At 29.5% G+C, this 17191-nt stretch overlaps 1 protein-coding gene across 2 annotated transcripts in view; it reads left to right on the top strand.

Moving 5' to 3' along the window:
• Positions 1-17191, top strand: part of LOC107454120 (cubilin-like) — a 315269-nt gene that overhangs the window by 97987 nt on the left and 200091 nt on the right. The gene's annotated exons all lie outside the window — the stretch shown is intronic.

The following is a 17191-nucleotide window of genomic DNA, read 5'->3' as shown; positions in this document are numbered from 1 at the left end:
CAGTCAAGTTTTGAGAGAGAAACATTAAAGGATAAACAAAACATGAATTGAAATTTAGTTTTTTAATAAAATAAGCATCTTTTCTCCTCTTTAATTGCCTAACATAAGTTATTTTATTTATTAATTTATTTTATAGATTACAGATTATTGTACTGATGGAATTTAAAATATGTTTTATATTTAGCTGATGGACTTAAATTTATTGACTATATATATTATCTCCTAGAAATAAAAGGTGATTAAAGTATTTTCGCATAGTCTTAGCATCATTGTTGAAATTAAAAATTTCTAATAAAAAATAATTAAATATATTTCCAAGAATTTTAAAATGTCTTTTCACAATTCTGGGTAAGACCACTAGAATAATTCTTACCGCACCAAAACAAAATACATATTTTCTAAAGTAATTGAAGCAATCTAGCAAATGTATGTTTTCTCAAAAATAATTTACTATACATTAATGAAAAAATCAAAACAAAAATAAATAGAAAACGATTACAAGCCTTTCGGACTTTATTAAAATTTAGAGCCCGACCTTTACATTGCTCGTTTCATAACTTATCAAAAGCTTAATTATCACCAATTTAGAACCCACGCGACATTTTCAGGATAATTTTATCAATATTTCTTCCTAATTTAATGAAAGAAAATTATCTACTTGAAAAGCAATGATCCTTTTTTTTTCTTCGAAACACTTTAAAGTTTCGGTTCGTAATGGAAAATTTTGAAGTACTTTTTGGAGGAAAGATAATCTGAGATTTAACTTCTGGTAGAGAGGCAATTCGTTTACCGAGAAATTAATATTGATGTGACGCTTTCGTTCATATTATGAAATAAATCGTCACCAAAAATTGACACTCCGGGATTATATTCGAGCTACGTTTAATCACTCGATGCCTGTCCGGGGGCTTGCTGGAAACAACGCGATTTTTTTTGCCCGAGTGTTCATTAAACTGCTAATGATCAGTTTGTTTACGCCTTTTCAATTTAATGATTGCCATTATGGAAAAGATTATTCATACTTAATTTAAATTAATATTTTTAATTTTTATATCCATTTTAACTGGTCTTGACTTTATAATTAATGAACTTTTAACGGAATTTCCCAAATTGTATGGGAAAGTAAGTGACTTGTAGTCTAATCACTAGTTTTAATCTAAATGTTTACTTTAATGCTAATGATATTTTAGGCTGTTTGTGATAAGTAATTTAATAAATTTGAAATTTAAGCACTCTTTTATTTAACACTAGAATAAACACAAAATATTTTAAGTGTATTGTATTGGTAACTGCACCGTATTCAATAGCTTTAAATAACTTTTTATCTAACCACTAGGTTTACACGTACTATGAGGCATTTTTTGTAGTAGGTAAAGTAAAAAAATAACGAGTCAGATGCTTAGTATTTTATTTTATTTTTTAACCCCCTTTAAACAGCTGACCCATTTTTGAGTTTCCGACTACCAATGTTCCACTCAATAGTCTGGTAATTTTGAACCCACTCTGGAAGACAACTGCACTCCAGGATCAAGTATTGGGAAGCTATTACCTTCGTGGAAGACTTTTTGATCTAACTAACCCGCATTTGCATCGTCGGGGGTGGAAAACCAAGATAGGGATGTTTGGAAAATTCCATGTGCCATGTTTGGAAAATTCATCGGTTGCTGTGCGTACCAGTTGCTCATAAACATCTTTTGTCTTCTATCGTTTGACACCGGTGTGTTCAGCACATGATCGTTTGTTCAAATTTATTGACTATTTGAAAGTTATTTGCACTGTTGGAATTTTCATTCCAAAATTATGGTTAAACAACAGGCAGCAGTCTGTCCATCCAATCAGTCCTAAAGTTTACGGTAATGAACATTATTTTTAACTTCACGGTTTTGAAACCATTTGTAATTATTATGGTTAAAAGAACATTAATACTAAATTAAACTTTTTTTAACTATTTACAACTAGAATGGCTCCAAAATAATTAAAAAGATCTTTTACTGGACATTGGAGATAGTTTAATTGCTTTATAGTGCTGCCATTTATATGTAAATTAGGGTGTCGTATTCTAATTATCCAAGATCACAAATTGGGAACTGTAGGAATTAGAACCTGCTTTTCGTCGGTCATGAGATTGACAGTTTTGCCTTCTCGGCTATAATATATACCCATCTGCAAGGAAATAAAAGACTTCATTGTGTGGACCTAGTTTAGTTGGTGTAATAAAATTTTTATTGTTCAACCATATTAGTTGATAGCAGATAATAAACGACTTTTTTTCTAACAGTTAACAGTTTGAATGAAATATTTTTATGGTTATTTGATCATTTTGTTTGAATACTGTGCAAAAATAATTAAATAAATTGTTATTTAACTATTTTTTCTAAAAAATTTATAAAAGTGCGGAAGCAGATCTGGGTTATGGTATTGATGACTCAATTCTTTATATTTAAATTTCTCCGCAAATAAATTCCGTCGGTTACGCAGCGTTTTCCTGCAACATAATGACTGTACGAGAAAGTTTACCTGAACTGTTTGATTTTATTGCTTTTCCAGCTTTATTGATACTTTCATATGATGATGTAGTCTAGCTTCATAGCTTCAGGAAATTAATAAGCGTGTCATTTTACGATCAGGATCCACATTGTGTGTCATTTTCTCAAATGGAATAAAAGAATCAAAAGCAGAGGGTTACTGACCTTTTACCTTTGCTCGCATAAGAAGTACTGCTACATAGCAAATAAGAAATGTGCAAATTGTTTTTTTTTGCTTCTGTAGCAATTACATATGAGACTTTTCCTTATGCCTCTAAATAACATAGTTTTAAATTGCCTGCCTGTATTTCAAAGGGCAAACTTAAGATACACTCAATAATTAGCTATGACATTAATTAAAATATGCTTTATTTGAATCATTGTTTATTTAACAAACCAATCAATTGATATTTAAAGAAAAACCTTTTTTTGTAAAAGTTTGATACAAACTATAAAGCAATCACGAACGACTCTATTAGTTGACATTTTCATACAAACTTTTTCTGGAAATTTTTCCTTTAATTTAAATACTTTAACAAATTTCTGTTTTCAAGTCTTTAGGTATACAACTGTAGGTAAGGAATGTTATAGTTTTGTGTCAAACATATACGATATATGTTAATTGTAATGAATATTAGCGCAAATTAATATTTTGTTGACCAAACTAAATCCTCAAAACAATAAATTCGTTTTATTCACTAAAAAACAATATAATCTATTTCGTACTGAGTTTTGGAAAGTTTAACTTATTTCAACAGCCTACATTATACATTAGTTATACAAAAAATCTAGAAGAAATATTCGAACTTATTTGGAGCATTTTAATTAGCTTATAGCGATACCAATATCATAAACATAAAGTATTCCTCTACTATTAACGATTTTTATTAGCGCAAAAAAAACGTTTAGAAAAATCAGAAATTTGAAGAAAAAAAATAAAGAAAAAAAATAAAAAAGAACAGTATTTTAACTTGCAGAAAAAATTAAAAATAGAAAGAGTTTTATCCAGTACTGCACACAATATCATCCCATCGAAATCAATTAACACGTTTATTAAAGTCGTTTACACAAGTCCTTAATGATATCGATTGCAACCATAATATAAAATCGTTAGAAACACAAGTATATTGAAGAAAAAACAGTATTTTAACTGTCAAGAACAGTAAGTGACACTTTCACTTTAATTTGCTCAGATTATCACAACATCAAAATCAATAAGACTAAATTGTATATACATGAAAATCAACTTTGTCCACATTGAAATCGTTAATATTTATTTCATAATGAAATCGAATTTAATAATAGATGAATTCTCCAACGAATTACATCATCGCTTGAAAAAACTTAGAAAAAACAAGTACATTGGCAGAAAAAAAGTATTTTAAAAATTAAAGACAGTAGCAGACAGATTAATCAAAATCTGCTTAGACTTATAAGACCTCTAAATCAACCAGATTGAAATTTGAATAACACATTAACACCCGTACACTTTCATAGATAGAGTATAGATAGAGTATATACACACAATAGAGTATTATACTGTAAAATTTTTTGGATCAAATTGAGGATAAAGTATTGTCAATTTGCGTGCATCATCCGTAAAATTCATTATACTATAAAATCCATTTTCTCCCTCAAATATAAAGCCACATTTTTTTAAGTAACATTTATTTATTTAAAGTGACGGTAATTATTGCTGTAAAACTTACGGTTTACCAGATTACGGTAGATCATATTTTCCGGGAAAATATATTTCACGATAATAATAGATTTAAAAAAATGAAACAGATTTTGCGATAGATTTTACGAAAGAAATAGATTTTACTGTAAAAAGTACCGGCAACCTGAGTGCTGGTACTTTTTATCATAATTTGATCCGGATCTTTTCACAGCGTATTTCCAGAAATTAAAAAAAAATCCCAAGACTTGGATGCTGATATAAAAACAGTATTTTTCATAAACGTAAGTTAAAATAAAGAAATAAAAGTATTCACAGTTGAAATCATTTATCTTTTCCCTGTTCTTCAAGAATTGCAAGCGATGTGTACAGTTTATATATTTCCCTTACATTTAAACTCTTTCTTGTTGTAACATTGTGTCATATTTATTTATAACACTTATTCCTTTCCCGTTATTTCTGGACTAAAACAATTTTTTCCAATGCGTCAACTTCAAATCTTTTCAAAGCTCGACAGACAGGCCTCATTAATTCTTGCTCAAGCTACACAGGATTTTGTGCACATATTCTTTTACGATTATTTCGAGAACAAGTGAAATAAGTTTATTCTATTGAATAAATTGTATTGTTTCACGCTCTTTTCGCGTATTATTCTAAGCAACTTTCATGAAAAAAAAAAACTGAATATTGACAATTTTAAATAAGTGAATATAAGTCTAAAAATAATTTTATGTGTTTTCAATGCAATACGTGTCATTTTCTAAAAGTGTGATGATAGTTTCTTGCCTGCATCATTTTTTATCTTTCTTTTAAACCTTATTTGTCTTTATTTATCTCTTATTTTTCTGCTAATAGTTTAAAAGTAAATAATTAATCTTTATTCAAATTTGTGAAGTTTTTCAATTAAAAAAGTGGTAATCATTACATTTACATCATGAATATTACGATTAACTGACTGGGTGGCGAAATTGGTTTGTCGTCGGCCTTCTGAGCCCAAGTCTGCGGGTTCGATCCCCGACCCAGACACCGGATTTACGGGATGCAGAAAATCCTCAGCGGCCATGACGTATGATTATGCGGCACGTAAAAGATCCCTGGAGTGCCTTATTGTCTCTTGGCATTTCCGGCAAAATTAAATTCCTAGTGCACTTTAGCATCCAAATAGAGTCTCGGTGCTGCCATCTAGTGTGGCAGAAACTAGACGTCCAAATTAACATGACCAACGGTATCTCACCCATTGTGGTGGTCCTGAAGGAGTGGATACCACCTCTGGAGAACACACTAGGTCTGCTCATCGGCAAGACCGATTGTGCAGCTCATTGGAAATAAAAAAATATTACGATTAACAGCCTACAGCAGAGGTCGCCAAAGTGGTCTATATAGACCCCCAGGGGTCTATTTAACAAAAGCGGGGGTCGATCTCAGACAGGGGGACGAATGGGGGTCGATCCGAATCGGATGGGTCGATTGTGGGTCAAAAAAAAAACAGTTCTCAATACGCAAGTCACACATACCTAATTAAGTATGTAAAATTTGTGATTTTTTTTATAATTGACTCAATATCAGTTTCTTTATAAAACANTTATCTCTTATTTTTCTGCTAATAGTTTAAAAGTAAATAATTAATCTTTATTCAAATTTGTAAAGTTTTGCAATTAAAAAAGTGGTAATCATTACATTTACATCATAAATATTACGATTAACTGGCTGGGTGGAGCAGTTGGTTTGTCGTCGGCCTTCTGAGCCCAAGTCTGCGGGTTCGATCCCCGACCCAGACATCGGATGCAGAAAATCCTCACGGGATGCAGAAAATCCTCAGCGGCCATGACGTATGATTATGCGGCACATAAAAGATCCCTGGAGTGCCTTATTGTCTCTTGGCATTTCCGGCAAAATTAAATTCCTGTGCACTTTAGCATCCAAATAGAGTCTCGGTGCTGCCATCTAGTGTGGCAGAAACTAGACGTCCAAATTAACATGACCAACGGTATCTCACCCATTGTGGTGGTCCTGAAGAAGTGGATGCCACTTCTGGAGAACGCACTAGGTCTGCTCATCGGCAAGACCGATTGTGCAGCTCATTGGAAATAAAAAAAATATTACGATTAACAGCCTACAGTGTGTCACTACTATTCTTTGTCAAGATTATCTTATAGTCAGATCTTTTTGAATTATATTGCAAAATTTTAAAAAAAAATTATAAAACTGTTCAATGGTTGTCCGACACTTAACCGTGATAGTATATAGAAAGAAAACACGGAAAATAGAACAGACTTTTGTAGGGAATATTCCTTTATAATATCGGTGTCATTTTTAATAAATCTTGTTTAATAACATGAATCAAAATACGTGGATTACTCCCTACCATTCAAAGCTTTTTTTAGAAAATTTATAAAATCTACTTAAAATTGCTGGGAACTTTTCGTGTTTTCAAGTATTTCTTCTTCATAAATTTTCAAATACGATTCGGGACAAAAATACCGAAACAAATTTTTTCCTGACTAGTATGAAAGGATTACTTTCAATGCTCATATCTTGCACAATTTTTAACAATTTTTTTAAATTTTAAAATTATATATTTTTTATTAATTAATTACTGAGAAATTTTGTTTACTTTTATTAAATATTTTGTAAATGTTATGAAAAAACGTAAAATAAAAAAAATAATTTTTATGAAAATGTTCACATCTCCGTGAATATTTAAGACGCGTTCATTAAACTTTGCACAATCATTATATATAATACATAAGCTAAGTGAATGTCATAAGTTATTTAAGTTACTTATAAGTTAAGTTTATTACTATATTTTTTGGCATAAGGTGCTCCAAAACACACTTTTCGTTTATTAGTATTAATTGTAGGTCTCTCATATCTCTGGAAACTTTAAAATTTATTGACACATATGAGAAATTACATAAACTAAGCAATTTCGAAGTTATAAAATAATCCCTTAATTAGAAAAAAACAGTAACAAAAAATAAATGTGTGTCTACCATTGTTGTAGGGTTAATGGTTAATGTAAATCAATGTAATCAGTTCAGGGAAATCGTTTTGAATCTTTATTTCACACTCTAGATTTTTTAGTAAAATAAAATAAGAATAAAAATAAAAAGATGAAAATAAGAAATAAAAAATAAAAAAAATAAAAAAATAAAAAAAAAAGTAAAAATAAAAAATAAAAATAAAAAATGAAAATAAAAAATAAAAATGATTTACATTACTCTACCATTATTGTAGGGTAATGTAAATCGATGTAATCAGTTCCGAGAAATCATTTTGAATCTGTATTTTACACTCTAGATTTTTTTAATAAAATAAAATAAGAATAAAAATGAAATAATGAAAATAACAAATAGAAAAAAAATAAAAAATAAAAATTAAAATAAGAATAAAAAAATAAAAAATAAAAATGAAATTAAAATAAAAATTAAAATAAAAATTAAAATAAAATAAAATAAATTATAAAATAAAAATAAAAAGCAAAAAAAAAATTAAAATAAAATAAAAATAAAATTTAAAATTATGAAACAAAATATATATGAAATAAAATTAAGATAAACAATTATTTTTGGTTTAAATTAAGGTTGTGTTTCATTTTTTAATAAGTTCTGAAACTATTAAACATCCAGAATCTTTAGAGTTGGAAGCAAATACAAAGAAAAGATCTATTCATACTATTCACATTTAAAGTAAAGATACGCAGTTTATCATTTTAATCCCAAATGCTGCTTTCATTTTCCGCATGAAACTATCTACACAGAAAATATTCTCGAATAAAGTATTTACTTAATTTGCATTAGCTTCCTCAACATTTTAAAAGCTGCGTAATGCCTTATTTGAAGAGACGAAAAAAAATATGTCTTTCTGTTTACTTTTTGAAAGAAAAAAAGAAACTTCTACGCCGCCAGTGAAAAGCTTAGGCAATGTTGATCAATACTTTAACTTGATTTATCATTCCCATGGTACTCTTGCGCAAGAAGTTCTGTCAAAAGATTTCATTTTGCAATCAAATTTCAATTGAAAAATTCAAAAAGAGTAAAATAAAACTTAATAAAAATCTCGGAAAATGAAGGAAAAATAAATTCTAGACTGCAGCAAACCATGCATAATACATTGATTTTGAAGACAGATATCTTTTAGCCAGTTTACCCACATTACATAAGCTGCCTATTCTGAAGACCAGCGGCAAAGATTTCCGATAAAAACTCATCGGTGAATAAATGAAAATGGAGGATGGAAATGGTTCTTCAATTCTTTTTTTTAAAAATTGAAATTGAAGAGTAGGAGAGAAAAACTGTTTAATATATTTTTTTCGCTATCGTAAAAATGTGAATCAATAGAAACATTAAAAAATACATGTTAAGAAATATATCTGTAATATTTAATATAATTTAGTATGCAGAATATTAAGTTAGAGGCGATGGAAAACGGAGATTTAATTATTGCTTGAATTTAATAATTTAACTATTTGCTTAAACTCTTTTCTTTTGTTTATCCTTTATGCTTTAAATACATCTGGAATTGAAATATTAACTTAAAAAATGCTATTGTGAAAAATTTTAAGAAAACGCCCAATGTGAAAAAAAATATTTTTAATAATTAATTTAGCTTATAATGCAAAAATTTGAAACAGCAGGAATCAAAAATAGAATTTTCTTGATTGCTATATTAAACTATGTTAGAAACTATGTTATATTTTTTAACTATGTTATATTTTTTTAACTATGTTATATTTTTTAACTATGTTAATTATGCTATATTTTCTAACTATGTTATATTATTTAGCTAATTTAATATTTTTAACGAATATTTTTAAACTAACTTGAACTATGTCATATTTAAAAAAAAAATGTTTCCAGATTTAAATTCGAAAAAAAAAATCATAGATTTATTAATATTACCTGACTACTAAACTTTTTAGAAATAAACATTTATGTCAATTCGACGTTATGGAAAGATCTATAAGCATTCATTACGCCAACAGGCTTATACTGTTTGAAAATTCCTTCTATTCTATGAGCCAGTTATATTGAATACAGTAATTGGAAAAATCTGATTTGCTGCCTCTTAAAAGGCATTAAAAACTAAATTGGTTAACATGATTGAAAAATTCAAAATAAATTTCATTTGGACTAATTATTATTCGTAAGTTATGCTTTTTTTCCTATGAATATATCAATTAAATGATAATTTATGTTATAAAACCTTTTTTTCGAACTTTAATAATTTATAATTGTTATTTCGAGTAAATTTTTCCTCTGCCGTTCCTAATACAATCGAACTAAACCTTTATTCTTGCCTTCACGTAGAAATAAAAGTCAATTTTACGGTGCATTGCTAAGGAAACCGAATAAATCTCACAGTTAACCAAACAATTATCAGGATTTATTACACATATTAGCACATTATTTTAACTCAAATGTCCATAGTCAAGATCTTAACTACCGTTACCTGTCTCAAAGACAAGTTACTGCACGGAGAAAATAATTCTGCAAAAACTCTTGTTTAGTAATGGCATTTCTAGAAATAAAACATAATTCTGGTAATAAAGTCAAAATGTACGATATTTAAATCTTTCATTTTGTAATTTTTACGTTCTTATGATAACGGTTTACCGTAAATTCTGATTTTCAAAATTAGAGGTCTTCTCACCACACATGTAGTAAAAAATACAAACCTGGAAAGCAAATTTATACAAATAAATGGTTTTTAAGCCATACTCTAAAGTACCAAGTGAAATTAGCAAATTTTACCGCATTATTTTCAAACAGCTTGGTAAAAAAGTCATATATTGTTCTTAATTTTACCAAAAGTCGTTACCGTTTCACTTTAAACAAAATTATTTGCATTTTGATAATCCCGTAAAAAGGTAAATTTTACCATTTTCTAGTACTTTCTTTTAATGAGCCATTGAATACTTAAAAGGCAAAAATTAGCAGTCGGTGATGTTCCCTTTTTTTCTATTAGAAAAATGTTTACACTTTAGTTCACTTGGGTCTAATTCTTTCAAGCAAATATTATGAATTTCGGTAAGGAACATATGAATTTTTTTTTAAAAAATTTTTGCTTTGAATTCTCAAACATCATTAAATCATTTACGTTTAGTTTTGTAATGATCCAGTTAAATTTGTTTTAGTAAACTTTAAAATCGTTTACTTTTGTTTTTGAAAATGATCCTTCAAAATTTCTTTTAGTAAGTTTTAAATATAGTAAAGGCTTCAATATTTATCGCAGATGAGCTTCAAAGTACCCATAACATATTTAATTAGAAAACAGTATCCAAATTCTAGAATTACACAGTTTTTTTAAAAAAAACTTGAAGCACTCAAACAAAGTAATCTATAAACTTAAATATTTGAATTAGAGATATTTAATACATTAACACACTATTATCTTAATACAAATAAACTTTTATGCACTTATTAAAAAATTCCGAAGGTACATATTTTCACAGCAATTTGTTTTATAATTTCCCAACCCAATACCAAGTATTTTCTGTAATGTATTTTAATAAAATATTTAATCAAAGAAAAATATTTCTTTTTTTTAATTGTTGGAAAGATTAAATCCGGGAAACTGTTTAAAGCTGTTAAAATAAGTCAAACCATGTTTTTCCTTGATTGTATTACACAAATCTAATTCTACCTGAATACATGAATTAGAACTATTTGTTTTACTTTGTATTTTTCTAGATTTTTTTAAATCTTTAAGTGAATTTCGTGTGCTGTAATTATGTTTAATAAGTTAAACATTTTATGATTAAATTGCTTCAATAATTCACATTCACTTTGCACGAATTTGTGATTTTTAAACATGGAATTAAAAAGCTTAATTCCATTAAAACCTAATATAAAAGCACAATGCACAAAATCTTTCAATTATTAAGTACCATTTCCGGTGGATTCGTTTTCGCACATTTACTGTAAGTATTCGTAATTATCTATTATTGCGATGCCATTAAATTCTAAAAACATCTTTTGAGCGTTATTTAAATTTTTTTGCCATTTACTAAGTACCACTCCATCCATTAAAAAGCACTTTAAATGGATGTAAATTTATGGAAATACATAACTTTTCTTTATTATCTCAAGTATCACCGCCATTAAATTTTTATTTTCAGTTTACATGAAAAGGTCATCAGAAAATACAATAAAGTGAAAGAATTTTCTTTGTATAAAGCACGTCATTTTTGAAAGCACGCATAAAAGAGCAGAGAAATCATTTTTCGCAGTTAATTTTATTTTTTGAGTAACTCAAAATTGTGGCGTTATGAATACTTAGTTAGCAGATTTTATGACTAATAAAAACGATAATACGATTGAAATTAAGCAACTCTTATTATTTTTTGTATATTACTGTCTCATGAAACAAATGTCTTAAAATCCTATAAATGGTGTTACTGTTTCTAATACTATTCATAATTCCTACTTAATTTTAATAAATTAACGCTATATATCAGGTGAAAATCGACGTGAATAATTCAATTAAATAGAATAACGGTTTAAATTCAATTAAACTAAATTAAGGGCGCCAGAGTAGTCTGGTTAGTAGGACATTGGATCCTTGCCCAAGAGGTCGTGAGTTCGGTCCCCACCGTCCAAGTAAATGGTGTCTGATGCAAGTTAAAACTGACGGTTCACAAAGTCCTCCATGTTCTCATAACGAATAAAAACCTCTGCGGGTACTGAGTTGGAGATTGATCTCCATGTAGAGATCAACCCTGAGCCAGAGACAAGAGATCGTTCTCTGGTTCTGGTCAAAATTACGATATGTGGATGAATGAATGGATGTATGAATGGGTCCACCCTATAAACGGGTAGTAACATGTGTTGGGTTGAAGTCGCATTCTTGGCTGAGTGATTCCTTAAGTACGCTTGGTTTCATCTAGCTGGCTTGCTGGTACGCTAGAGGCATTAGAAACAACAATAAATTGAAGGAAATGAAACGAAGACAGATGCTAAAAAATCCTCGTACAAATTATTTGAAAAATAAAAATGTTTTTGTTCTTTTAATTCTCATAATTTTACTATTGTTGATGGTTGCACAGAGAAAAAAAAGTATGGTCAAACTTATAAGATTGTGGTAAAACTAATTGCGATTCTGGCTTTAAGGGAACATCAAAAAGCTCTGTAATATTTACCGAAGCACTTTGATAATGATTTTGGTATAATTAATAATAAAATTAACAATAAAATATGGTTCTCAGTATGGTGATTGATGTAAACTGAAAAACTTAATAATGATTTGCTTCTTTTCTCCTTAAATAATAATTTATTCTTTCAATAATGTGTGTTATGTAATTTATCCCAAAACTTTAAAAATATTAGAGAACGTGGTAGAAATTTGGACATCTTATTTTTCTTTTGGACTTAAATTTACTTTTTTTTAGGAAAGCGCAAGATTTTATTTCACCTGCATTAACAACAAAAAGTTAAATAAGTGAGAGGAGGCAAAATTATCACCAAATATTAATTATTTTGTTTATACAAATCGTTTGTGACAAAGTCTCTTAAAAAACGAAGTGCCAGTATGGTCCTACAAACTTCACACCCAAAAAGTTTGAAATATTTTAAAATAGGACAGAACAACGAAAAATGACATTAAAATCATTTTTACGGAATTTTCCTTCTTAGAAATCACAAACGTAACTATCTCATTCCACCCCAGCACTATTTAAGTACTCCCACATTTGGGCCATAAGACATTAAACTATGAACCCATAATTACCCGCGAGTGCGTTCAGTGAAATTTTCACCAAAAATGACGCAAGTTGCATCATTTGAGATGAATTAATATTATCATCGCTATCTACGAGGTGAGGATCTACGAGGATAGCCTGATGAGTCCAATGATAAGTCGTATCTTTTTGTGGGTCGAGCTTTCTTTTCTTGAAGGCCTTATCTTCTTCCTCACTGGCCAGTTTCTGATCTTAGGAAAACTCAACCACCTGTTCCTTCAAACGCAATTGTCTACCACCTCCTCTGGCGAGCACTTTCGTCAAGAGATTTGATCAACTGATCCTTGCACGATGTTCGGGTGATGAAGCCGAGCATTGATGCTTTCCAACTTCTAATACTTTAGAATGTTGAGAATAGGAGTAAGTACAGGGGATATAGAATTTAGAGAATAATTTATGGGTCTAAGTATGTGAGTTTTGAAATTATGGGCCGCTTTCAATGGAAGCCTTATCTGGCGCAGTCCAAAAGTTTGTATCCAGAAAGCACCAATGACTCTGGTTCCAATCTAGTTGAATGAATGGTTGTAACTGCTCTTTTCTATCTTATATCCACAATTAACACCAACTACAGTTTCTATTACCAGTTTGCAAACTTTCCATAGCTCTTTCGGAAAAAGTGCCCGTATACACTGGTGTACGAAATTAAGAGAATTTGCAGACTTTGTCGATTATCTCTAGAAATACTAGACCGATTTTAATGAAATTTGATAAGTACATACATTGATACAATACAAAACAAATAACCATTCAAAAATTGTAATACAACACCTGATCGTGTGTGATTCTCGTTGGAGTCGGAAGGTATGAAACAGGTTGCAGAATAAGCAATAAAAATGGGTTAATAGGGGTATGGTCCCCTCCTACAGGTAAACAGTCCATACAGCGTGATTTCATACTTGAAATATGGCAGTTTATCAGTTCCTGTGGCAATTGACCTGAATTGTTCGACGACAATTTCATACCTTCCGACTCCAACGAGTGGTACGCACGAGAATGCGCATGTATTACAATTGTTGAATTTTTTAATGTTTTTAATGTTTTTTTTTATATTTCCAATGAGTTGCACAATCGGTCTTGTCGATGAGCAGATCCACTGCGTTCTCCAGAGGTGGTATCCACTCTTTCTGGACCACCACAATGGGTGAGATACCATTGGTCATGTTAATTTGGACGTTTAGTTTCTCCACACTAGATGGCAGCACCGAGATTCTATTTGGATGCTAAAGTGCACTAGGAATTTAATTTTGCCGGAAATGCCAAATGCCAAAATGGCACTCCAGGGATCTTTTACATGCTGCATAATCATTCGTCATGGCCGCTGAGGATTTTCTGCATCCCGAAAATCCGGTGTCTGGGCCGGGGATCGAACCAGCAGACTTGGGCTCAGAAGGCCGACGACAAACCAACTGCGCCACCCAGCTACCCTGTATGTAATGTATGTACATATAAAACTTCATTAAAATTGGTCCTGTAGTTCTAGAGACAATCGAATAAGCCTTCAAATTCTCTTAATTTCTGAAACCAGTGTATAAATCCTTGATCGTTTTTACACCTTTACCTCTACATGTTAAACAGAGCAATAGAGTGCCATTTTCTGAAAATCACCGACGCTCACAGCCTAGAATTTTTTGAAAGCTTATAAGTCTTTATTTTTATAATTAGTGATTATATTATCCGTCCGGACTGTCACTCTAATAATAAAAATTTGTAAGAATTAATCATCAAGTTTGCCATTGGGTATTGCATGAGGAGGAAAAACTGCTCATTCGTATTGTCCAAAAACACAGAAATGATTGAAATCTTACTTATCTACGAATAGATTTTTTGCCAACCGGCCTGTGTAGGACAGTGAACTGTCCTTGCATCAGAAAGGTCCTGGGTTCGAAACCCGGGCAAAGCATAGATATTTCTTTCTCTCTTGGTGTGTTATGTGTCCTTTCTCCTTTGTGTGTGAATGTAGCCCACCCTATAAACGGACTGTGGTTGTGTGAATGGCGCGGTAGAAGTCGAATTCCTGGTCATAGATGGCACCACTGAAAAACAGGAACAATCGCAACCTCCCACTGCCTAAAACAGGCATAAGACAAAAAAAATAATAAATAAAAAAAAAAAATATTTTTTGAAACTCTAAATCATTTGAGCTTGATTTATCGAAACAAAAAAAAGTGCAAAAATTAATAAAATACAATTTCCGGGAATTTAGTTCTTAAATAGTAATAAATTATATTCAATTGTTGAATTTTTCGAACAAAATAAGTATTTTTCAGATTGAACCATTAAAAATATTTGTAAAAAGTAAATAAAGACATCAATAGAATTACCTTTTTTCATCGTGGTCTTAACTCTACTCCATCCAGTGTAATAAGCACTGCAGAAATATTTTATGAAATATGTCGTACAACCAATAGATTTTTCAAAAAGCAGGATTATTATTATTTTTTACTTCAACAGAATAAATTTAGATACAAAATTCATATAGTACTTGCAAACAAAGGATGTTATTATATATTTCAATGTAGTATTGCTCTGAAAGGCTTTAGATACATTGCGAAAAGATTGGGAAAAAAATCTAAAAGAAAAATATTTTTCAATCCAAGAGCATTTTATGTTATAGAGTAGTTTTTGAAAGAAATCGAGAAGAAACATTTCGTTGTGTTTTCAATTTTATGAGAAGGAAATATTTATAAATATTTTATTCTACAAAATATTGTGGATTCTGTAGAGAGTCAAAAGATGGTGAAATTGAGATTAAAAAATCTCATTTGTTATTATTTTCTACAAAATCGTGTCGAATTTTCGAACAATATATTTTATTTATCGGTATTGTTAGGAATGTAAGAACAATACATGATTTGAAAGTATTGATATTAAAGATACCGACGTTTAATTTGTTGTTTTTATTTACAAAATGTATGCTTCTTATATTATGCAAACAATTTTATTTCGGTCTATATCTTTTAACTATATAGTGAAACCTGTATAACACAATTACTATAGATGATTCGCCACTTTTAAAATATATAAATTTAGTTCTAAAAAATTTGATCAACTCTACTAGAATATGTTAAAATTCGACATCTTTTAGCTTTATGGGATTACTAAAATCACGATAATTTTTACCTATGTGCTTTGGTTAAACTAACAATGAAATATTGTGTCATGGTGGAAATGTGGTAAAATTTGGTAATTTTATCATGATGCATTAGATCATAGCATTTGAACATTTTTTCTGCATTTTTTAATAATGCTGATTTTTTGTTTTACTAATTGTGGGGTAATAAGAACTATAATTTTAGAAACCAAAATTTCTGATAAAGCCACTGCTATGCGAACAAAGAAATTACCAAATGAATGGTATAATTTGCTTATATTTTGGATTCATTACCAAAATTATAGTTTTATTTAACCTTAAAGATCTTCACCTTACTGTATGGAACTTATGCCAGATTTTTTTCTTTGAGTTGTAACATAATCATTGTCTTGATACTTAAGAACAATAAAAACGTTTCACAAAAATCAACTAACAACTGAATAAAAATGGTATGTCAAGGACTCTCTTGGATTTTTGGGTAACTTAACTATCAGAGATTTGAAAATTGAAGAGCTAGGGGCACTATTATTATAATCCAAATTCTCAAGTTGTTCAAGAGATAGTTTTTAAAGAACATCATTGCTTAAGAGCACCATAATTTTAATGTAGTCAATAAAGAATAACTTTGTATTATGCCGGTATCCAGACAAAAATCTAGGAGACTTGCAAAATACCAATCTGGAAACAATACAAAATTAAAGTTTGCCACAAAAAAGTCACTTTGATAAGAGTATAAATTTCAGGAGTCTTTCAATTATAAGTTTAGCTCTTGATTGTAGTAGAATTAATTAAATATCACATCTGATGAATTTAAACTAAATTATGAAGACGCCAGTCTTCATTGAAATTTGTTTTTTTTTAAAAATTAAATTTAATCCTGAAATCTGAAAATGAAAATAAAGACTAGATAAATAGGATAAATAAAATGTTTTTAATTCAAAATATCTTTAAAATATAAAAGTAAGAAAAAATTATAAAGGTTAAGTATTTTTTTTAGTCAGTAGCATGTTCTTTTATTCACGTTTTAATGGCGTTTAATAATGGTGGTTAATGATGCTTCTTTTTTTCCTCTTTAATGGCATTTACTAAGTTTTATTTTTTTATTTTATCATAATAAATTTTTTGTGCGCATATTTTGAAGTTCCTTTTTATTTTTCACA

This window comes from Parasteatoda tepidariorum, chromosome 2 (assembly GCF_043381705.1).
Source record: "Parasteatoda tepidariorum isolate YZ-2023 chromosome 2, CAS_Ptep_4.0, whole genome shotgun sequence".
In the NCBI taxonomy this organism is placed as follows: Eukaryota; Metazoa; Arthropoda; class Arachnida; order Araneae; family Theridiidae; genus Parasteatoda; species Parasteatoda tepidariorum.
This window is presented reverse-complemented; position numbering and strand designations above follow the sequence as displayed.